Below are 26,651 nucleotides of genomic sequence, written 5' to 3'. Positions count from 1 at the left end.
GTTTAAAATAGAAATATCATATGCTACGAAATAAAATGTTACAAGGAATTGTTGTTCAGGTGAGCGATGTGGCCCATAGGCTTCTTGTTTTCATAAGCATATAATAAGTCAATTGTTGTCATATGGTTGTGTTATAAATTTTGTTATAAACCTCGCTATACAAGAAAAAATACATGTACAAACTTTAAAAGCCAGGCACTTCAGCACATATAACGTTACACCGCCATCACGCACTTTACAGATGTATCTTTACCCTACAGCCACGCATTTATATACATATACTGTAAACACACAGATTTTGACAGGGGTTTTCAACGGAAGACCTTGTACTGATTCTGTTGATAATTCTTTTTATTCTTTTTTTTCTTCTAGACGTTTTTTAAAACTCAAATATCTTGCTTGTTTGTTGTCCTATAAAGTTCAAATTTTCAGGTGAGTGATGTGGCCCATAGGCATCTTGTTTTCATAAGCATATATAATAAGTCAATTGCATTGTTGTCACATGTTTGTGTTATAAATTTTGTTATAACCCTCGCTATAGAAAAATATACATGTACAAACTTTAAAAGACAGGCACTTCAGCACATATAACGTAACACCGCAACCACACACTTTACAGAATCTGATGTATCTTTACCCTACAGCCACGCATTTATATGCATATACTGTAATTGTAAACACAGATTTTGACCACAGGGGCTCGGTTGTCAGACACTGAAATTTATAACAATTTATTCCCGAATAAAAAAAAAATATATGTATATGTATATCCAAAATTTCAATTTTTTTCTGTTTATCATTGATCCCTTTCTGTCACAGTATAGTCATTTCACATATTGAGCATACAGTTCTAAATCAAGTAAGATGTAAAACCTACACCAAACTTGTGTCAGCCCAAAAATTGTCCAGAGGCCAAAGTCTTAGAAACAATTTTAAAGAATCAAAAATATGTCAAAATGCTTGCATATAAGTTAAACCATATGTTATAACATTTGAATTTTAATGAATTAAAACTATTTTCTTTTGTAAAATTGCCCCCCCCCCCCCCATGTGGCTCCATCCTACTCCTGAAAAATATGATTTTGATAAATTTGAATCTACACTTCTAACGTTGCTTTCACTAATGTTGCACCTTTTCTAAGAAATTTTTTTTTTTTAAGAAAAAGATTTTTCTCAATATATTTCTTTGTAAAGATTTAACCGGTCCCCATTGTGCCCCTACCATACCCCCAGGGATCATAATTTGACCAAACTTGAATCTACCCTACCTGATGATACTTCACACAAGTTACAGCTTTTCTGGCCAGTCGTGTTCTGAGTAGAAGATTTAAAAATAAAGTTTCTCTTTATATTCCCATGTAAAAGTTTGACCCCTCACCATTGTGGCCCCACCTTACCCCCAGGGACCATGATTTGAACAAACTTAAATCTACACTATCTAAGGGTGCATCCACACAAGTATCAGCTTTTCTGGCCAAATGGTTTTTGAGAAGAAGATTTTTAAAGATTAACTCTATATACTCCAATGTAAAACTTCGACCCCCCCCCCATTGTGGCCCCCCTTTACCCCCGGGGACCATGATTTGAACACACTTGAATCTACACTATTTGAGGATGCTTCCACACAAGTTTCAGCTTTTCTGGCCAAATGGTATTTGAAAAGATTTTTTAAAATCTTGAATCCCCCTTACCCATTGATGCTTTGTGCCAAGTTTGGTTGAAATTGGCCAAGTGGTTCAGGGAAAGAAGTCGAAATGTGAAACGTTTACAGACAGATAGACGGACGCCGGACAAAAAGTGATCAGAAAAGCTCACTTGAGCTTTCAGCTCAGGTGAGCTAAAAAATGTCAAGGGACGACACTCGCTATCTTGGATTTCAGGGGGGGGGGGGGGGCTCAATTCATAATTTATTTTCAACAATTTATCCCCTTTGTCTACCGGTTTCTGGCGAGAACTATGTCACAAAATGATCAGATGACTTCTCCCTATACTTTATATAAGTATACATGCCGTTTTAACCACCCAGTGACCCGAAACGTCCTCGATACCATTCCTCATCGAAGCAACGGAAGTTTGCATCGAGCAACGCGACGCCTAGCGGCGGCTCTCCATATAAAGTCAGAGATGTTTCGAATGCATACGGTAAGTCCAGAGAAATCGTAAGAACCCGCGAAAATAGACAGCGACAAGGAAAAATGTGTAAACATTGCGGAAAATGATCACAATATCTTGTTTACTGGCCAAGCTGGAACAGGAAAGACATTTACAGTAAAAAACAAATAATTGTCACATGGTCACCATCTGTACCAAGATGGGTAAGTCTAAGCAACATATAGCAACTTAAAGTAACACACAGCAACATACAGCAACTCATAGTTATAGTGGGGCAGCTGATTGTCACCATCTCAATCCGTACCAAGACGGGTAAGTCTAAGCAACATATAGCAACTTAAAGCAACATACAGCAACACACGGCATATAGCAACACACTGTAACTCTCAACACACAGAAACACAGAAGTTACAGTTGGATGACAGCTACACAGTGGGGCAACTGATGGTCACCATCTATATCAAGATAGGTACTGTGGAATCATTTAATTTGGTGGGGGTTAATTTTTCGATGGACAGATGTTAGCACATACAGCACCAAATAGCAACACATGCAACATGTAGCAACACAAACACTTACTTTAAGTAAGATGAATGATCAACAGTCACACAGTTGGGCAACACAATGTGTACCAAGATGGGTAAGTGTTAGCAACATACAGCAACACCTATCAACATATTTTCTGTATTGTTGTATTATTCTCCAGGTATCTCTAACCATGAGGAATACTCCCTGGTCCGCGAGATGCCAGACGACAAGAAAGAGGAGACGCTGACTCTCCGCCGAGGTCCATCGCCAAGGGCTAGAAGAAACTCGACGAGATGAGAAAGAAACACAACACGGACGACGAACATAGGCTCCGTTCATTGACACGTTTTGATTGGACATTTTCATAAAGTTTTGATCATTGGAGTAGTTGATGAAATTTATATTAAAATAAATGTATTGAGTTTTGATTGGATGTTTTGTAAATGAGTTTTGATTGGACGATTTTTTCAGTGGAGTGGTTGGACCATTCACGGATCCCGAGAGAACAGGGGGTGTTGGACGTGGACACACTACTGCTGAGGAGGAAGTTCTTTTTCTCTGACCAAAACGTTGACCAGCGTGACCCTGTACAACTCAACCTGCAATACGTACAGGTAACCTAGAATTATACATACAACCTTCTATACATAAAGTTAACTTAGAATTATACATACAACCTGCTATACGTACAGGTAACATAGAATTATACATACAACCTGCTATACGTACAGGTAACATAGAATTATACATACAATCTGCTATATGTACAGGTAACATATAGAATTATACATACAATCTGCTATACGTACAGGTAACATAGAATTATACATACAATCTGCTATACGTACAGGTAACATAGAATTATACATACAACCTGCTATACGTACAGGTAACATAGAATTATACATACAATCTGCTATATGTACAGGTAACATATAGAATTATACATACAATCTGCTATACGTACAGGTAACATAGAATTATACATACAACCTGCTATACATACAGGTAACCATTGTAAAGGAGGGGGGCATACATTATGACAAAATTCATTTAAAACTAAAAATATTTATCATAGATTGCACACTTCTGTAAAATAACAAATAAAAAATGCATGTGCCTTTCCAAACCATTAATACTATTACAAATTATTATGTCATTAAATCAATGTCATCATCAACTTTGAATACGAGTTATCAATCGAAATTTTTGAGTAAGAGTTATCAATCACCCAGAGCGTAAGTAGCGTGACAGAACAACGTTACGGTGAGTTAATAGAGTTAATAGCTTAATGTGTGTTTGAATGTTTGTTATTATCCCCTCGCGCAACTTTTTCCGAAGGGGATATAGCATCGCTGCTGTGTTTGTGTGTTCAGCTTGGAAACAAGTTGAAAAGAAAACTCTTGCACGGATATTTATCAAACTTCGTACACTTATTTGGCATGGTAAAAGGACAAATCCTGTGGATTTTCAAGTCAATTAGTTGATTACTCTTTAATATATCGTTAAAATAACACAATTTTTACAAATTTTATGTACGACTTGACAATAACTACTTCTGCTTCTCTTCTGTGAAACCAAAGTAAAAGTAAGCAGTTCAAATCAACAACTTGATATTATTTGAATTTAGATCTAGTACAGGTAAAGAAAAGAAAAGGTAGTTTTTGTAGTAATGAAGGGTTAGTAGAATGTGGTCTTCCGTTTGTATAACTATATATTCCTAAATAATGCATCCCCCACACAATAACTTATGTCGCGAGGGGATGCTCCGCGTAGCGGTGTCCTTGTTTATGTTGTTTATGTTTTTGAATATTTGGAATATCTGACTAACATGTAAACATATATGTGTTTACAGGACAAATGTAACCAGATATTTACTTAATTCCATTTATTATGCCCCCCTTCGAAGAAGGGAGGGAACATTGCTCTGCTGCCGTCTGTCGGTCGGTCGGTCCACCAACAGTTTCCATTCATTTTCTTCACAGAGGATGAACATATTGAAATGACATCTGGTATACATGTTTATCATGATACTATCTAGGTCAAGTTCGATATTGGGTACGATTTAGCAATTTTTGACAGAGTTATGGCCCTTGGACTTAGAAAAATTCCAAATATTTGCTGTTTACGTTCATTTTCTTTGTGGATGTTTCCAAGGGAGGGGGGCATAAATGTTTCACAAACATCTCTTGTTTATATATATACATTGTGTGTTGACAGGGTAAATCTAACCTGATCGCGGCGGCCAAGACGGTCGGTGAGGCATCACAGGAAGTGATGACAGGCATCGGAGAGACAGCTGACAACATGGACAGGATGTACCAGGTGAGGCGCTCTGATTAATTGTCTTCGGCTAACTGTGTGATTTCTTTCTTAAAAATTGATATCATTAAGGTAACATCTCATAGAATTAACAATGAATGTACACAGAAAGACGTATTTCTTGTGTTTTAAAAACTGTAGATTCCTAATTAAACGCAAGGTATAAACATCACGTAAAATCACATGAAACTTTGGCGTAGAATTTCATATACTCAAGATTTGATGCAGCTGAATCTTGAAATTTAAGACTTGCGTAAAATAAGGAATCTACATTATCATTTTAAATGTATCTTAAGATTTGATATAGCTCTTGCTAAGGCAGTGGCCAATGCGACGGCCTAGCTCGTCCTGTAGGCCAAGAGTGTGGCCAGCACCACCGAGGACCAGGGGCTTCAGAACAAGGTCATCAGCTCGGCGACCAGCTGTGCCCTCGCGACAGCTCGTGACCTGTACCAAGGTACGTCTGTTTATTAACTGTACACAGTGTTATTGTAGTCTTGTATTTCTTTCACCCTTCTACACTTGCAAATTTGTCCTGTCTTCAGTTTGCCAAGATACAGTTGTGTTAAGAAGGAGATGATTTGCTGACAATGAGGGGAAAAATGGGTAAAAAACCCCCGGGGGTGAATATTTCCCTGTATACAGTTTAAGCTTGAGGTGTGTAGTAAGATAAGTCAGAGTTTGTAGTTTATTCATGTACATCACAGAACAAACTCATCGACCGGGCAACGGTCTGTACCCTCGCCACATTTCAACTCGAAGCTTGTTGCAAGGTAAGAGTTATATATCATGGCTTGGAATAAGGTATGATTTATCAGGCTTTGTCACAGCTCGCAGCTTGTTCTAACTAAGTTAAAGGTAAATTGACTGACAGAGCTAATAGCTTGTACAAAGCTTTCATATTGTCTCTGTATATCTCTGTAGCTCCACGACTTTGGTTCGGTAAGATGCTATGCTGACTGGTAACACAATTTAATTTGGATAACCTTAGTTTGCTGTTAGTTTGGATTTGATTTCTATGAAATTTGTTTTAAAGATTGAATATCAAAGCTGAAAATAAGTGCTGCAATCAAACTATAAATATTGTAATATAAAGTAGATAATATAAATTTTTTCATTTGAATTCTTTATGATTGATACTTATTGGTTGGACTAACCCATTTTTTGGATCTGACTTTTTGGGACTGATTCATTAGGTTGAGACTAATCCCTTTGCTTGACAAAATCTTCTGGAAACGATCTTTTAGGTTAGAATTACCAAAAATAAGGGGGCGATCTCTTGAGTTTGGATTGATCAAATAGGGTGGGATAGATCCTATAGGCTGAGATTAATCCTATAGGCTGAGATTGGTTCTTTAGGCTGAGATTGATCCTATTGGGCCGGATTGATCCTATTGGGTAGGATTGATCCAGTAGGATGGAAATCATTCTATTTGTTGGGACCTTGGATTTTTATTGATCCTGTGTGTTAAGTGCCAATACTGTCTTCCATTGTGGTGTAGGTGGTGGCTACTATTGGCTGAATTAATCCATTTGTTACAATAAGTCCTATTGGTTGAATTAATCAATTTGTTACAATAAGTCCTATTGGTTGGATTAATCCATTTGTTACAATAAGTCCTATTGGTTTGAATGATAACCTCATAGGATAACATCGATATCTGGTTGTGGTACTAACACCGTTTTCTATTGTGTCACTATGTATGTTGTAGGTAGTTGCTCCGACCATCAGTAGCCCGGCCTGTCAGGAACAGCTGATAGACGCCGCAAAAGGTGTGGCTCACTCTGTGGAGGGAATCGTGGAGGCAGCCCAGCAGTCCTGCCGCGACGACAAGCTTCTGGCCGACCTAGGCGCCGCAGCCACTGTGGTTACTCAGGCTCTTAACGACCTGCTATAGCACATCAAGAAGGGGGCATGGTCGACAGCGGTAAGTGGGATAGTCACTGTTTTCTTTTTCTGAAGCTTTTTACTCTCTCTCTCTCTCTCTCTCTCTCTCTCTCTCTCTCTCTCTCTCTCTCTCTCTCTCTCTCTCATAGGCCTGTTACACAATATTAAGAAAAATGAAGAAATTATTACACTGAATTTTTGGTTATAATGACAAACACATTTTAAGGACATTTTGATACAAATCATTGAGCGTGTAATGATACTGGGATCGTGAACTCTTCTTTGCTGTGAGGTAATAAATGTATGTTTTTGATATACAGGCTGGGGAGTCCCACGAGGACGCCGTGGACACGATCCTGACAGTGACAGACAGACTGTTCAGTAGTGTGTGTGATGCCCACGAGATGGTGAGACAGGCGAGGCAGCTAGCTCAGGTTATCTCACAAATATCTCGCACCTCTCTCACAAGTTCAATTCTATAAAAGTCAATGCTAGATTGGGTTAGCACCTACATGGCTCAGAAATTTAACACTGTTGACTGTTTCAATATATTTACTTGTTTATGATATAATTTTTGACCTTGATATCTGTTGTTTTCAGGCGACCTCTTCATTGGTTGGGGCCATCAGGGGAGAAGCCAAGGGCCACTCTGACTCGGACATGCAGAAGCGGCTCCTGGCCGCTGCCAGACAACTCGCTGATGCCACCGCGAACATGGTGGAAGCTGCCAAGGTAAGGAAAAGTTGTGTGCATTGAACAATGAGATGGGAAGTGTAATAGTACTAGTATGCTGTGTGTCTGGTTATGTTGACATTTGTAGGCCGCAGAGCATATGATGGTAAAGATAAAGCAGCTGACACTGTAGAATGCAATATCATGTTTAACATTTGTAAAGTCAAATGTTATATTTGATACAGAGTTGTGTATCACAGGTGACAGCTATATCATGTTCAATCAATTTCAGTAAAGTGTTATATTCTAATATTATAGGGCTGTGCGTCGAGTCCAAACGACTCAGAGCAGCAGAAGAGACTACGGGGCCCTGCAGAGGATCTCCGGGCTGCCACAAATATTGCTGCCAGCAACGCCCTCAAAAAGAAACTCATCAGGAGGCTAGAGGTCAGAGACTCATTAAGTGTCGTATCTGCATTCCTTCTGTTTCTCCAGAGGTTTAAAGTATTGTCTAAGAATATTGTATTGTGTCTTCCAAATGCTGCCGATGATTGGCTGACTGGGACTGTAGTTTTTAGCTCACCTGAGCTGAAAGCTCAAGTGAGCTATTCTGATCACATTTTGTCTGTCGTCCGTCTGTCCGTCCGTCTGTCCGTAAACTTTTCACATTTTCAACATCTTCTCAAGAACTACTAGGCCAATTTCAACCAAACTTGGCACAAATCATCCTTAGGCAAAGGGGATTCAAAGTTGTGAAAATTAAGGGCCACACCCGTTTTCAAGGGGAGATAATTAGAAATTAATGAAAAATTTCAAGAAATTTTCAAAAATCTTCTTCTCAAGAACCAGAAAGCCAGGAAAGCTGAAACTTGTGTGGAAGCATTCTCAGGTAGTGTAGATTCAAAGTTGTGAAATTCATGACCCCCGGGGGTAGGGTGGGGCCACAGTGGGGGAACGAAGTTTTACATAGGAATATATAGAGTAAATCTTTAAAAATCTTCTTCTCAGAAACTAAACAGCCAGGAAAGCTGAAACGTGTGTGGAAGCATCCTCAGGTAGTTGTGAAAATCATGATCCCTTGGGGTAGGGTGAGGCCACATTGGGGGGGGGTGTTAAAATTTTACATATGAATATATAGAGTAAATCTTTAAAAATCTTCTTCTCAGAAACTAATCAGCCAGGAAAGCTGAAACTTGTGTGGAAGCATCCTCAGGTAGTGTAGATTCAAAGTTGTGAAAATCATGATCCCCGGGGGTAGGGTGGGGCACAATGGGGGGGGGGGTCGAAGTTTTACATAGGAATATATAGAGTAAATCTTTAAAAATCTTTTTCTCAGAAACTAATCAGCCAGGAAAGCTGAAACTTGTGGGAAGTACCCTCAGGTAGTGTAGATTCAAAGTTGTGAAAATCATGACCCTTGGGGGTAGGGTGAGGCCACATAGGGGGAGGGGGGTGTTAAAGTTTTACATAGGAATATATAGAGTAAATCTTTAAAAATTTTCTTCTCAGAAACTAATCAGCAAGATGATTCTTTATAATTGTTAAGACTTTGGCTCCAGGACAATTCTTCGGCCTCACAAGAAGGTTCAGAGTTTGATGTAGCTAAATATCCCATATATAAACAATTGTAAAGGATCTTTTTGAGAACTGCAATACTCAACATGTGATATGACTATAAAATTGAAGCAGGCAGCTATTTTTTCATTAGAATCTTTTTGTATTACTGTTTTGAGTTATTGCCCTTGATTTATTGATTCTTGATTATTTTAATTAATGCATCCACTGTTAACCAATTATTGTGATGATTATTTTTATACAATAATAAATATTCAATGTATATAAGTTGTTCTGCATAGGTAGTTTTGGGTTAGGCCGGATTAGTTTGTTTATTTTTGATTTCCAATTTTTAGATACTATGAATTATTTTAGGCCGGCACATATATAGGGACAGTGTATATTGCATTGCGACGAGCAACTGTTTGGGATTAAACTTGAACAGGTATGGAGAGATTGAGGGTGTGTACATCCCTGCTCTAATCTTCGTGTTTTTCTAACCTATGAAACAGAGTGTGCGGTCCTTCCTGCCCTGTATCGCATTAATACAAGTGTGCGGTCATACCTGCTTGTCTTGGTGGTGGTTGCGGCGGAGCACTAGTGTATGGTCATCCCTTCTGGTGTTCTGGCCTTTCTAGTGCAAGTGTGCGGTCATCCCTGCTTGCGTTATCTCTGCTTGCGTTAACGTTGGTACTTGTGAGTTGCGTAGGTGTGTGGTCATCCCTGCCTGCTTAACTTTGAGTCCCTATATATGTGCAGGAGCGGTGATTAAAGTCTGCTATTGTAAATATTGGCAGCAATCAGGGCTCCGAGTTCCAAGGGGGAAAATGGATTTTATTTATACAGGATCTACATGTATTATTGTACATTGTCCAGATAGTTTGTATTATGACTCCATGAAGCTGATTTTATCATACCTATTGTTCCTCAGGTGAGCGATGTGGCCCATGGGCCTCTTGTTCTTATTCCAACGATTAATTTTAAAATATTTTTGTAATTATAGTTTTCTGATAAAGTTGACATTAAAATTAAACAAGAATAACAAATTTCTGCCTACAAGATTTTACTCAATACTCAACATATGATATGACTATAAAATCATCCTGTTAGAAAAGATGATTATAAACATAAGAATATCCAGGGGAAAAATGGATTTTATTTATACAGGATCAACATGTATTATTGTACATTGTCCAGATTGTTTGTATTATGACTCCATTAAGCCGACTTTATCATACCTATTGTTCCTCAGGTGAGCGATGTGGCCCATGGGCCTCTTGTTGTAAAATCATATATGATTGGCTAAGGAAATAATAGTGTGTCCTTCTTGTATTGTTGTAATTTATTGGCTGAGACTATCACATGTTCTTCTCCTTCTACAGATCATCAATGAACAGCTGCCTCTGTTGATCCAAGGATTCCGGGGATCTGAGACAAACCAGGACAGCGCTACAGCCCAGCTACAACTGATTAATGCCAGCAAGGAATTTATACAGGTATAAAGTACAAATTGTAATGGAGACCATTTGGCAAGAAAAAAAATCAAACATTGATAGTACAGGAAAATGTCTTAAAACTAAGGTTTCTGTGCTATATTTAACTTATTTTATTTATTTTATCAAAATAATATGATGTGCATAGCTATTATAATAGACACTAGTTTCACATCTCGGTTCACTGGCCACATTTCTTCTGACAGCCTGCCAGTCAGCTGGTATCCGCCGCAAATGCCGCAGCCCCAACGGTTGGAGATCAAGCCGCAAGCATGAACATGAACCAGGCAGTGAAGACGATGACCACCGCGCTCGCCGAGCTGAGAAGCAGAGGAGATGTGTATCTCACTGGAGGTTGACGCCGCGCTTGATCAGCTGACCGAACTCGACCGCAAGCTGGAGGAGTATCGCAGAGCCGCTGACAGCGGTAACCTTGTGCCACTACCCGGTGAAACGGTAAGGCCAAGATGGAAAGGTCATGGTGATGATATAGTCAATACTCAATAATAGTAGCATGTGTATACATAGTGCATTTGTTAATTGGATTATATGTAAAGTGAAGTGGATCATTCGTATTATGTTCAGGCCAGGGTTAAAGGCCATGAATATTTAATGATAGTAGCATGTGTTTAGTGAATAAGATCATTACTAAAAAAAAAGTAAGTAAAGGGTGTAAACTGTCAGATATTTTTTGATTATGATATAAATGGGAGATTTGATATTTTACCTTGGCCTTCTATTGTAATATGGTGGAATGGAGTCGATACATGATACTGTTACGTATTTCAGGTGGAGGCGTCGGCCATGAAACTTGGCTCCACCTCTAAGAACGTGGGATCGGCGATGGCTCAGCTACTGACGGCTGCCTCACAGGTAAACACAGATAAATGTATAATGGAGACAGAAATTTTGTAGAATATATAGAACATTTCATATATTCTGGTAATAGATGATCGCTGTAAAAAAATAAGACATCACAAAAAATATGATACGCAAAAATTGAAACAAGATGACTGATGCAAATTAAAAAGATACATATTTACCATTTTTGTAAAATTTGTGATATGAGAAAAAACGGAGTGAACAGTATAATATATATATATATGACATGATTTTATTCTGTTGTGACTTTTCTTCACACATTCTTCCCTGTAGTCATTTCTCAGGGAATTGGATTTTATTTATCTATATATTTATCTATATAATATATTTCCACTATATGGTGATTTTTCAGGCCAATGAGAATTACGTGGGTGTAGCAGCCAGGGACACCGCGAACGCCCTCCGCGTGCTGACAGAAGCCACACGCGGTGTCGCCTCAACCTCAGAAGACATCAAGGTCAGACGGCAAGTGATCGACAGCGCCCGTGACGTCATCGACAAGTCGACGCATCTACTGGAGGAGACGAAGCGAGCCATGAACGACCCAGAAAACCCTGAGAACCAGGCTAGACTTAACCAGGTGGCCAAGGCTGTGTCGAGTGCGCTCAACAGCTGTGTGAACGCCCTTCCCAGACAGAGAGACGTGGATAACGCCATCAGACAGATCACAGACTCGAGCCAGGAGCTGGCGTCCACCAAGGTACGCAGATCTGTCTGTTCAGCAGACAAAGTCTATCTCAGAAATAGACAAAATTTAAGTCGGAAGCAGATTTGATCTCAGAATAAGTGGATTAAGAGTCAAATGGCATCCACCGAGATAGTTACATCTATCTTAGAAATAGACGAATAGGCAACCTTATGTCAGCAATACACAAGCTTCATCTCAAATTTTAACTTGGCTCATAAAAAATCACCTTTTTAACAGAAATAGTTCTCATTCTTTCAAAATTAAATTACTTCACAAATGCATAGAAATCCTGATCGCATAAAAAGTAATCTTAACAAATTTACTTCATCTATGCATCATTATTAGGAATTGATTTAATTTTTCGTTCCTGTACATTGTAGTACCCGAGCACAGACCGCACGTTCCAGGAGATCCAGATCGAGAACAACAACGCCGCTGTCAATCTCAACCAGGCCGCCAGTGACATCGTCACCGCATCTCGTGGCACACCCAAACAACTTGCCGAGTCATCTCGCGAGTACAGCTCGTCTTACTCAGAGTTCATCAAATCTGGACTCACCATGGCAGGTCAGTGAGAGCGAGATTCCAACAAAATCAGATACTAAAAATTTAAGGTTTGATCAAAACAGACGCGAGGCTTAAGGTGTGACATTACTGTAGAATGTAGGTACCTGTGATTGATTTTGATTGGTCGGTTTCCAGGTCTGTCCAAGGATGGAGACACACAGAACCAGATTGTGGGCGGACTGAAGAACGTCTCCATGGTTTCCAGTAAACTGCTGCTGGCCGCCAAGTCTGTGTCGGCCGATCCAAACGCTCCCAACACCAAGAATCTGCTCTCGCAGGCCGCCAGGTAGGCACTCAAATATTACCTTTATATAATCCAATATTACATTGAGTTACTCTACATAGTCTAATCATTAATGTGTTTGAGTTTTATCTTTAACTTTTGTTAAGTTTATAGCCCCGGAGTCATTAATTATGTGTAGTTTTGTAAAGCATGAAATAATTAAATTGAGTAAGGATTTTAGGGGTTTTGTTTCAATTTCAATGTTTTATGTTTTAAACTTTTACTACATTTTGTCTGATAGAGCGGTGACGGAGAGCATTAATCAGCTGATCAACGTCTGTACTGTGTCGGCTCCAGGGCAGAAGGAGTGTGATAACGCCCTCAGACAGATACAGGTCAGTAACACCCTCCAATGTGTATGTAGTTTATATAACCAAGGGCAGAAGGAGTGTGATAACGCCCTCAGACAGATACAGGTCAGTAACACCCTCCAATGTGTATGTAATTTATATATAACCAAGGGCAGAAGGAGTGTGATAACGCCCTCAGACAGATACAGATCAGTAACACCCTCCAATGTGTATGTAGTTTATATAACCAAGGGCAGAAGGAGTGTGATAACGCCCTCAGACAGATACAGGTCAGTAACACCCTCCAATGTGTATGTAGTTTATATAACCAAGGACAGAAGGAGTGTGATAACGCCCTCAGACAGATACAGGTCAGTAACACCCTCCAATGTGTATGTAGTTTATATAACCAAGGGCAGAAGGAGTGTGATAACGCCCTCAGACAGATACAGGTCAGTAACACCATCCAATGTGTATGTAGTATATATATAACCAAGGACAGAAGGAGTGTGATAACGCCCTCAGACAGATACAGGTCAGTAACACCCTCCAATGTGTATGTAGTTTATATAACCAAGGACAGAAGGAGTGTGATAACGCCCTCAGACAGATACAGGTCAGTAACACCCTCCAATGTGTATGTAGTATATATAACCAAGGACAGAAGGAGTGTGATAACGCCCTCAGACAGATACAGGTCAGTAACACCCTCCAATATGTATGTAGTATATATATAACCAAGGGCAGAAGGAGTGTGATAACGCCCTCAGACAGATACAGGTCAGTAACACCCTCCAATGTGTATGTAGTATATATAACCAAGGGCAGAAAGAGTGTGATAACACCCTCAGACAGATACAGGTCAGTAACACCCTCCAATGTGTATGTAGTTTATATATAACCAAGGACAGAAGGAGTGTGATAACGCCCTCAGACAGATACAGGTCAGTAACACCCTCCAATGTGTATGTAGTTTATATATAACCAAGGGCAGAAGGAGTGTGATGACGCCCTCAGACAAATACAGGTCAGTAACACCCTCCAATGTGTATGTAGTTTATATAACCAAGGACAGAATGAGTGTGATAACGCCCTCAGACAGATACAGGTCAGTAACACCCTCCAATGTGTATGTAGTTTATATAACCAAGGACAGAAGGAGTGTGATAACGCCCTCAGACAGATACAGGTCAGTAACACCCTCCAATGTGTATGTAGTTTATATAACCAAGGACAGAAGGAGTGTGATAACGCCCTCAGACAGATACAGGTCAGTAACACCCTCCAATGTGTATGTAGTATATATAACCAAGAGCAGAAGGAGTGTGATAACGCCCTCAGACAGATACAGGTCAGTAACACCCTCCAATGTGTATGTAGTTTATATAACCAAGGACAGAAGGAGTGTGATAACGCCCTCAGACAGACAGTAACACCCTCCAATGTGTATGTAGTTTATATAACCAAGGGCAGAAGGAGTGTGATAACGCCCTCAGACAGATACAGGTCAGTAACACCCTCCAATGTGTATGTAGTTATATAACCAAGGGCAGAAGGAGTGTGATAACGCCCTCAGACAGATAGAGGTCAGTAACACCCTCCAATGTGTATGTAGTTATATAACCAAGGGCAGAAGGAGTGTGATAACGCCCTCAGACAGATAGAGGTCAGTAACACCCTCCAATGTGTATGTAGTTTATATATAACCAAGGGCAGAAGGAGTGTGATAACGCCCTCAGACAGATACAGGTCAGTAACACCCTCCAATGTGTATGTAGTTTATATAACCAAGGACAGAAGGAGTGTGATAACGCCCTCAGACAGATACAGGTCAGTAACACCCTCCAATGTGTATGTAGTTTATATAACCAAGGACAGAAGGAGTGTGATAACGCCCTCAGACAGATACAGGTCAGTAACACCCTCCAATGTGTATGTAGTTTATATAACCAAGGACAGAAGGAGTGTGATAACGCCCTCAGACAGATACAGGTCAGTAACACCCTCCAATGTGTATGTAGTATATATAACCAAGGGCAGAAGGAGTGTGATAACGCCCTCAGACAGATACAGGTCAGTAACACCCTCCAATGTGTATGTAGTTTATATAACCAAGGACAGAAGGAGTGTGATAACGCCCTCAGACAGATACAGGTCAGTAACACCCTCCAATGTGTATGTAGTTTATATAACCAAGGGCAGAAGGAGTGTGATAACGCCCTCAGAATATTATTACGATAAGGGTGAGAAAGAAGTTGTAGAGTATGGCTTTATGACACTGTTGTAAGTATGATTCAGAAATCACATAACTTATCCTTAAAAGCCATCGCTTCATCCTTCTGATTTTACAGATGAATTACTCCTTCATCCTCATAGCAAAATCATTATTTGTAGTGGATTCCTGAGGTTTATACTCCTTTCCTCTTAAGCCCTTTCCCTCCAAACTGAAAATGAAAATGTTAAAGATATGTATTTTATTATAAAGATTTGAGCCCTGTAAGAATCTATGCTGTACAATGCTTCTCTATGCTCAGTATGCTGTATTTTTTTAATGCTGTGATGCTGTATTATTGTAGATGATGAAATCTATGCTGGAGAGTGCCAATGAGCCAGTGACCGACCTGTCGTATTTCGAATGTCTGGACTCCGTCATGGAGAAATCTAAGGTAGGTGACTCATTCCTCGCCTGTATCACAATGTCTGTGGCGCGAAGAGTGAACTCTCAGAATGTATCCAAGAACTAAGTCGCATGATGGCTGACTGTCTGAGTAGAAAGTGATGCTTTATCAGTTTTTGACTTTTTTGTGTAGAGAATGAATCTGTGAAAATCTCTTTGTCTTGTATTTAGAATGAAGTTAAGGTTTGTTTTCATTCGTCTTCATGTTACTTACAAACCCTTGCAATAAAAATTCATATCTTTGTTAATAGCTGAAAAATGTATAACTAGAATTTTCCCAAATCCTACTAGATTAATATTTATTTTTTTTAAATTTAAATCATGAATTATTTATGAATGCCAATATCTGATTGGCTAATCATTTCTAAACTTTTTTGATTGCTATTGACTGATTGGCTGATTGTAAATTAACTGTTTTGAATGCTGTAAACTGATTGGCTGATTGTATAATACTGTTTTGAATGCTATCGACTGATTGGCTGATTTTGTGAGGATTTTATCACAGGGCCAAGTCTGGGTAAATCTCACCTTCTTCTTGTATCTCTTCTATTTTTGTTGTACCCAGAAAGCTTATAACAGACATGCTCAACACCCCACCTCCACCCTCACCCCCACCCTTACAAAAAATCTTGGGTTGATCACATCGTTTTATATTTGCTCAAAGAACACATAATCACACACTATCCTAACCTCTAAACTTCACTTGTATTTCAAATGAAACAACCAACCTTCTCAAATGAACTTAATGAAACTTCGAGTAAATGAAAAAAACCCAGTCATTTTAAATGTACATGTCACAGTTTATGGGCCAGTAATTAGTTTAAGGTCGTTATATTGACAATGTTGAGCTTGTTCTGTGTTCCCACAATCTATTTTCAGGGTCAGGGTTCAGGCATGTGAAGGGGGAGGGAAACTGGTGCTTTTTCAGTGTTATCTTGATTTAGACTTGTTTTTCTATGAACTATTTCTGGGGTTTATTTTCCACTTTGTCTCTGTCAATTTCATCATTAGTTGCATGTTTGTTGTCATTTTTTAGCTCACCGAGACGAAGTCAAGGAGAGCTTATGCTATACCCTCGGCGTCGGCGGTGGCGTCGGCGTCCGGACCTGGTTAAAGTTTTTGTTGCAGGTCCTGTATCTAAGCTATTACTTGTCTTATCTTCACCAAACTTGCATGGATGATGCATCTGGACCTACTTATGGACTTGAAAGACTTGGATGCTGAATCTGGGTCCTAAATTTCAGATGCTGGAGGAGGTTAAGGTTGTTGGACCAGGTTAAAGTTTTTGTTGCAGGTGCCCTTTGATAGCAGTATCTTAGTTACTGCTGGTCTGTACTTCACCAAACTTGCATGGATGGTGTGCCTTATGATACTGATGCACCAGACAGGCTTGAGTGCTGAATCTGAGCTATAGGTTTCGGATGCTGGAGGAGGTTAAGGTTTTTGGAGCAGGTTAAAGTTTTTGTTGCGGGTGCCCATTGATAGCAATATCTAAGTTACTACTGGTCCTAACTTCACCAAACTTGTATGGATGATGCGTCTTATGATACTGATGCACCTGACAAGCTTGAATGCTGAATCTGAGCAATAGGTTTCGGATGCTGGAAGAGGTTAAGGTTTTTAGAGCTGGTTAAAGTTTTTGTTGCCGGTGCCCTCTGATGATTAATCTTAGTTACTACTGGTCCTAACTTCACCAAACTTGTATGGATGCTGCGTCTAATGATACTGATGCACCTGACAAGCTTGAATGCTGAATCTGAGCAATAGGTTTCGGATGCTGGAAGAGGTTAAGGTTTTTAGAGCTGGTTAAGTTTTTGTTGCAGGTGCCCTCTGATGATTATATCTTAGTTACTACTGGTCCTAACTTCACCAAACTTGTATGGATGGTGCGTCTTATGATACTGATGCACCTGACAAGCTTGAATGCTGAATCTGAGCAATAGGTTTCGGATGCTGGAAGAGGTTAAGGTTTTAAGAGCTGGTTAGATAAAGTTTTTGAAACAGGTGCCCTCTGATGATGATATCTTAGTTATTACTTGTCCTTACTTCACCAGACTTCCATGGATGGTGTGTCTTATGATACTGATGCACCTGACAGGCTTGAATGCATAGTCTGGTTTCGGATGCTGGATAAAGTTAAGTTTTTAAGAACAGGTCACATGTTTAATAGATGATAGTACTATTTCAAACTTGCATAGTTGATTTAACTGTAATATGAATGAATCGCAGAGGTAGCTTCAGATGCAGAGCTTGATCTCCATTATCAAGGATGCTAAAAAATAAATCTAAGTTATTACTGGTCCTAACTTCACCAAACTTGAATGGATGGTGAGTCTTATGATACAGATGCACCTGACAGGCATGGATGCTGAATCTGAGCCATAGGTTGCGGATGCTGGAGGAAGTTAAGGTTTTAATTGCTAGTGCCCTCTGATGATGATATCTTAGTTATTACTGGTCCAAACTTCACCAAAATTGCGTGGATGATGTGTCTTATGATACAAATGCACCTGATGGGCTTGAATGCTGAATCTGAGCCATAGGTTTCGGATGCTGGATGAGGTTTAGTTTTTTGGAACAGGTCACATGTTTTATAGATGATAGCTTGCATTGTTGATTTAACTTTATTATAAATTAAATGCAGAGGTTGCTTCAGAAGCAGAGCCTGATCTCCATTATCAAGGATGCTAAAGAAATCTCCTACCTCACTCAAACCAGCTCGATAGATGGATGTGTTTGTTGATAAATGATATAACATGATTCCTATGATAAAGTATTGTATGATATGAAACAATATTGTTTGATATGATACAATATGATATCATATGTTATATTATAAAAAGTTATACGATACGATATGATATTGTATCAATTTTGTTGATATTTTATGATATGATTATGTATCATGATATTGTTATGTATAGTATTGTATATTATGATACAATATTGTATAATATTATATTGTATTTTTAATTTATTATTTTATCACATGATACAATTACATAAGATATTGCAAAATATTATATTGTATCCTATGATACAATATTGTATATTCTATAATATTGTATCATACAATATTGTATAATATGATATTGGTTTCAGTAATATAGAATTATACCACATGAAATTGTATTATATGATATTGTAATATTATATAATATTGTATCATACGATATTGTATGATATGATATATGTTTATATGATATATTATCATATCAGATGAAATTGTATTATATGATATTGTAATATATTTTATTGTGTCATATGATGCAATATGTATAATATAATAATGTATTTTATAATATTTTACCATATCACATAATATTGTATCATTTGATAAGATACAATGTTGGAATCAAATTATATTGTATTATATGATATAATATCATATAATGTATCAAATATGTTTCAGTGTCATTCAATACAATATCATTCTATATTATACAATATAATATCATGTTTCAGTGTTATGATGTATTATGTAATATGATATTGTAATGTGATACTATATTGTATTATATTTTATGATATTGTATTATGTGATCAAATACAATAAGGTATAACACAATACAATGTCATATCATACGTTACAATATCAAATCTCATTATTGTTTATTACGGTATTTTACTTATTATATGATATATATTATATTAGAAATATGACATGATGCAATATTTAATTTTATATCATTGTATTGATTAACATATTAACATATGATTATCATAAAAAAAATTTATCAGACGATATACGATATTTTGTCAAAACAGAATCCATGAATATCCAAGATCATAAAGTATGATTATCATATAAAATGATAAAGGTGGTCTTATGAAGGTGATGTCTCATAAGGGTGATGCTCCGTCTCGGTGAGCTTAGTAATCTATGATTACCTATGTTTTATGTCAGCCTTTGTTGTTGAGAAAATTTATGACCCCCCACCCCCCCCCCAAAAAAAAAATGAGGAAATAATGACTTCAATGCTATGTTTTGATTTTTAAAAAAATGGCTAGTGCTATATGCATACATGTACAAATGTCAAAATGGTAAAAATAATCTTGTATTTTTCATTAATTAGATAAGTAGAAAATAGTTAAGCTAGTTACTGTCAAATGTACCTGGAAAAACTGTATATTACACTTATTGCATATTTCTCTCTTCTATCTGTAATATGTTTTACGGTGCGACCGTTGGGGCGAGCACAGCATGTGATCAAACAATGAATTATTATAAAATGATAAAATAAAATTAACAACGTGAAATTTGAATGCCAAAAAATAAAACATACCTATGTTTCAGTAAATTTTCATTATTCATAGTTTATAAGATTTGTTATAATTTATTTATTTATATGTAGAACAATAGTTTAATCTCAGATACAATGTTGTTAAATAATAAAGATTTTAATATATAAATATTCATTGCACTGCATCTCCTCTTTTAAAGTGATTGTGATTATGATTGATTGATTGATTTTCCCCTTTTTTTTGCAGTAGACATTTTTTTCTTAAACTTACATATAAAACTTGACTCATCATAGAGCTCCCCCCATGCTAAATTTTTTCTCATTTTTGTCAATTTATACATAGAAAATCGACTTACCATGGATTTGCCCCTCCACTTAAAAAAAATAATTAATGTTTAATTTTATGTTTAATTTACGCTTAAAAATACTTGCTTATCATGTTAAAAGAACATGATGTTGTCCCCCCCCCCCCCCCCCCCCCCCCCCGCATGTAATAAATGGAAGTGAAAATAAAGAAACCATTGAACTGCTAAAGAGCTGAAGGATTAGAATTTTCATGATTTATTTTTCTTTTTGCTTGGAAAGATTTTTTGGATGAGGCTGCCATCCACCCACCCACCCCCTTTAAAAAAGGCACTGCTACGTATAACGTTACGTTTCAGGAAATTACCGTAATTATAGTGAATAAAATATTTGTGAGCATTAATCCAAATTAGTGCAATTTACAACCGTTTCCTGTATCTGAAGAAATGTCCTTATTCGTCAGCTGTTCTTTATCTTAGCCTTTGCAAGATTTTAAGAGGATTTTGGTCATTTCAGCAGATTTACAATAACTTCAATTAGAGTAATTTCCCCTTATCAGTGCTTATTGTGACGTCAAAGCTGACGTTGGTTAAGTGTCGTCTTACTCTTTAAAACTCGCCATAGAAATAAAAGTATGCGAAGTATACTGTTTTATTTACTTAAAAAGCATGATGTTCTTAAAATTACACATCTTATAAGCTTTTCAAAGGTTTTACTTTGATTCTCGGGAGAACGTGATGTTAGAACGTGAGGTTGGAAACCATTGGTACTATGAATTGTGGGTCAAAATTTACTGACTCCGAAAAAATATATCGGATCAATGTGTAAACGTTTGTGACGTCACACGATTATTTTTGATTGAAAGTGTACTGAGGTGAACTTTAGAGGTAACATTGACTGTATGTCGCTTACATCGTTATTGTTTTTACTGTCTAAATTTGTCTTGCTGATTCTCGTGAGAGTGTGAAGTGATAAAAATTGCCATGACTACAGGGAACTACTGGGACGATTAAAACGATGCATTACTGGTCCGATTTACTGACGCCAAAAAAATCCGTTGAATGAATGTGCAACTATAGTTTGTCCCAAGATATTTATGCTGCATATTTGAACGATTTTTAATAAAAATACACATACCTGTGACTGAACTGCAATTAAAATCGATGAAAGGGAAAATTCCCAAGATAACCTCATTCATACATTATCATTTTTCCCTCGTAAAAATTCACAGGAACGAAAACAGATTTCCTACGGAGATTTATAATGGGGAATGTTGACATCTTTTCTCCATTCGGAAATACTCAGGACCCCTCGCGCAATTTTTCAACGTTATCATCCGGGCGTCTTCATCTCCTTGGCAATGGAAAAACCTCGTAGACTTTTTATTTTTAGCCGTGTACTGATACCCGACAAGCTAGAGGGGGCGTTTCAAAGGGGAAATATCTTGGGATTTTTTCATACTATTGAATGAACATCGTCTGAACCAAGAGGTATTTATAAATATTGAATGATTTAAGAAAATATGCGGCAAAAATATCTTGGGACAGACTATAGTCCGAATTTTCTATTCACACACGCCTTGCCGGTAGTGCTGCGCTCGCTAATAAGTACTAGCTAAGTTTGACAGCATACGTGTGATATACAGAGAGACTTTACAATGCAGCTATCATCTTACAAGTTCTAGATTGTTTGTTCTTCTTCTGGAAAAATTAAATGAAATATGTTGTCGGTTTAATTTTAGACAGAGAACAAAATATCTTAAGAATCTTGATTCATTAAGGATCTGATGTTCCAAGGCTTTGTGAATTCATGACAAATTTGATTTTATAGTATAACTTGTCATTTGTGATAACCAGAATACTAATATCACAATATAATTTTACTTCAATTTGCTAAGCATGTAAAATGAACAGAACATGTTTCTTCCCCAATGTACAGTCCCAGAACACGATATAGAGAAAGCATGTGTGTGTGTAAACATTAACCCCCCCCCCCCCCCCTGTCTGTTGTCTGTAAAAATTATGTTGTGTGTTGTTTTGTTGTTTCTTGCATGTTCAAGCCTGAAAACTCATTAGAACAGTGTCTTCTCAAATACTATATGATGGTCCCCTAATAAGCCTGACTGTCAATCAGAGAATTGGCCTTAATGTCAATGTTTGAAAAATGACAGTAACAAACTGTCAACCATCTCATAAATCCATAAAACGAAATACAAATTCAAAGCAGTGCAACACGGACCTCCAAATAGATAGAGGTAGTCGATGATTTGTCAGATGATGGCTCTGTGGCCATAAAACTTTGACGAGCTCACTTTCGGTCTCAATCTCTTTTTTCTCACATTTCTTTTGTAACTAAATCTCACTTCTCCACTTTTGTAAATGTGAGACTGAGATCAGAAGTGAACGAGTCTAGATTCTTTGGCCATGAGCTTGGTCCCTCTGCATGTATGTGCCCACTCCATGTACCGGTAAATGTATTCTGTTTACAACTCCCTTCTTCTTGGTTACAATGGTATTGTTTTCAATATAAAAAAAATTCAGTCAATTTGAGGCTTTAATTGTGAATTACATTTTTGCATGCATGTAATATTTTGCTTTATATTGATGATATTTATCTCCTTAATGTTGACCAGTGAATATATATATTTATAGTGTGTTTGATGAACCATTAAGCCAACTGTATATCACTCATTATGAATTATACTGACATTAACCTGTTGTACTGCTTCAGATTTAATAATATTTTGAATGGTTAGTTAATATCAGGATCAGTTAATTAGTTAATTACTGGATTAACTAACTGGCTCCTCTTTCTGTCCTGCAGCTGTTGGGAGACTCTATGACTGGGATCACGGACCACGCCAAGAAGGGTGACCTGGAGAACTTCTGTGACTCCGTGGGGAACTTCTCAACATCTGTTGGTGGACTCACTGAGGCCGCCTCACAGGTAAGGGACCATCTCAAAAGTCTTCAGATAGAGTAACAGTCTCAAAAGTTTTTGTATTCAGGGATTGACTCCTATGAGTTGCTATTTTTTTCCAAAATGGCACAAACAACTTATTTTGAGACCACAGAATTTTAATTAGGAAATAGAGTTACAGAGGAACTGTCTCAAAACATTCTACAGAAAGTAACTGACTCAAAACTCTACATCAACATTCTGTCAAGATTGACATAGCTGATGGAGTGTAGGAGATGGAGCAGCAGAACGTCCTAATATCTATGATGAATGAATAATAACATTTGTTTTTTCCTTAAAATTACTAACCCTAACCCCTGAATGAGCTTATTGAGCTGACTGGTGTTACATCATTATTTGTTGCAGTAATTGCACGATTATTGTGACGCTGTGACGCTGGACCTTGCTTTATGTAACATAGTTTTCAACTATTCTTTTTTTTATGTAACAAATTCTACTTTATTCTAATTCAAATATATGTAATATTTTTGTTGCAGCTTCGGACGCCGCGTTCTGTGGTAACGGTATACAGGAGGAGGGGGAGGAGTGTGACTGCGGGTACAGAGACGACTGTACAGATCAATGCTGTAACTCCAGGGACAACCTGAACCATAAACGCGGGTAATCATTGAAGGTCAATGGGACAGGACACAAAGTACAGTGTAGGTCGTCCGTCTGTGCGTCTGTCTGTCTGTCTGTCCGTCCGTTGGTCTGTAAACGTTTTACATTTTGAACTTCTCTAAAACCGCTTGACCAATATCACCCAAATTTCTTCACAAAGCAAGCTTATGAGAAGGCAAAGATAAATTGCAGAAATAAAAGACCGATCTTTATTCAAAGCGGAGGAAACCTCGAAACAGAAAAAAAGTGCGTGCATTTTTAAAAATCTTCTTCTCAAAAGCTACTGAGTCAAATTCTACGTAATTTAGCATAAATAATCCTCATGGAGTGGAAAATATAAATTACAAAAATTATGGGCTAATTCTGTTTCAAAACAGTTTTTACAAAAATAATTCTAAAGAAAGTGCGTGTTTAAATCATTTTATAACTTCGGGTTCGGCATTTCATAGACGAGGTTCTTTGTTTGAGGCAGCCATGTTTGAGGGTTTAGCTTTGCTTTATATGCAAGGTACAAGGTTTTGCTCTCAATTCAGTGTTTGTACACAAATAAGAAAAGTCTCGTTAAACGTTAAATACTTGTAAACAAAAAAAAAAAAAATAGATGATATGCTGTAACTTTTTTTGGGTTCCCGTCTTTATACGACGAATTATGTGAATTCTACACCAATGTCGATAGTTTTTTAGACACGAGTAAATAACGACACTGTTAAAACAGTTTCCATAGTTCTGACACATTTAGTTTCGGGGATAAAGGCATAAAGGTATTACCGCTATTCCTAAGAAAATATTGCAGCGAAAATCATCCTGGTTTATAGCCATTTGTTTGTTTTTGAATAAAATGAACAAAACGGGTGGGTCTTAGTAAAATAGAGTGATATGCCTGTCAATATATTGACTATAATAAGCTATTTGACATGTCATGTGGCAACATTTTTCATTGGAATGCGTTTAGCAGTCAAGTGAGTAAGCTTAAAAAGTCACAGGAGTTTACGCCGGGTAAAGAACAGCCGTTTATAATGGGGAAGACCAATGAAATTTTTGAATAATTTGAGGAATTGAGCTCATTGAGGCACAGTTTTATTATCCACATCTGTAGGAATTTTTAATTAAAATACAATAACTATAATAATGATATTTTAAAAAAAACCCAATAACTAGTAAGTAGTTGAGAAAGAAAATGTACCTATATGCTCTCAAATATTTTGATCGCTATATAAATTGTGTGTGTGTGGGGAGGGGGAGGGGGGAGGGGAAATAATGGAAATTGTGAGTTAACAGTGTACCACTACCAAATGTTTAGTTTTATATCTTGCATAGGATTTTTTTTATCTTTGGTAATTTAAATGGCATTCCATTAAGGTACAGTGTCAAAGATAAAGTGTATGCAGAAAATAAGTGTAAAATTCGAATACTTTAAAATTTTTATTTTTTTTGTTATTCTACCGAGGGGCCATATGGTACAATATCCTTTTAACGCCCATATAAAGTCATTGTTGGTCAGGTGAGCGAGGTGGCCCTATGGTCCTCTTGTTTATTTAAGGTAGCATTGTATGCATTTATTCAAGATCCTTAAACAGCCTTCTATTATCGTATAATACACATATATTAAATACACGTTTATTTTAGCCCCACCCAGGGACCATGTTGCAGTGAATCGTGTACATTCAAACCCGCCACCAACAGTTCCGTGTGCCGCCTCGCCACAGAATGCAGTGAGCAGGAGATCTGTGAATATCCTTTTGTTTTGTTATTATATAAAAATAAAGAAAATGTGTTTAATGAAACGGTGCCAGATATTAGAGCTTTAGTGTCTGTAAATATGGTAAACTTCATGTGATTGTAATATACTATTTTGTAATACTATTGCAGATCGGGTAATCATTTTTTTTTTATTTATAAGTTAATTAATGGTTTTGGTTAAAGGATTGAACAAGCAGTACTGTTCAGCATATAAACCTTTATAGCTCCATCTTGCGACCTAACACGCGACATCAGTTCGCTTTTTAACAGTTTGCCTTGGCGCCAAGGTTTAGATACACAACAAGTCATAATTATCAATAGACTTTTGAGGCTTAATTATACAATGCAATTTCTAAGACTTTTGGATTATTTGTTTAGTTATATTTTTTCTTTGACTAAAATACTGGTGTAAATGCAACATGCCCAGGCATCACGATAAAACCGGATATGACGTATTGCAATGGTTATTCCCAAGTCTGTATCCAAGGGGTAAGCTTGAAACCATGCAGTGTCTGATTTGAAACATTAGTCATACGTTGATAGCCTAATTGCTTTTAAAAAGATATTCAAATTAAAATTGCGCAAACATTATTCTATGCTTCCCTCCAAGATGATTCCTATATATTACAGGTATGTGAGGGATCACTTTGTAAAAAGATAGGGACCAACTCTACATGGGACGAATGTTATATCAGCCATGACGGTTCTCTAAATGATAACCCAAAGCTCAGACTCTGCTACCTCGCCTGCAAAAGCACGTAACTGCAAACATTTTTTCTTTTATCCTATGGTTGTTTATTTACTGCCTAATGATTGTGATAAAGATCAG

The 26,651-nt window shown here is 37.5% G+C and overlaps 1 protein-coding gene and 1 pseudogene across 2 annotated transcripts in view; both read left to right on the top strand.

The window, feature by feature from the left end:
- LOC128171377 (uncharacterized) overlaps positions 1-26,651 on the top strand; it is a 253,998-nt gene that overhangs the window by 60,892 nt on the left and 166,455 nt on the right. The window lies entirely within an intron of this gene.
- Positions 2,312-25,810, top strand: LOC128171873 (talin-1-like; annotated as a pseudogene).

The sequence above is a fragment of the Crassostrea angulata genome, chromosome 2 (genome assembly GCF_025612915.1).
Source record: "Crassostrea angulata isolate pt1a10 chromosome 2, ASM2561291v2, whole genome shotgun sequence".
Classification (NCBI taxonomy): Eukaryota; Metazoa; Mollusca; class Bivalvia; order Ostreida; family Ostreidae; genus Magallana; species Magallana angulata.
This window is presented reverse-complemented; position numbering and strand designations above follow the sequence as displayed.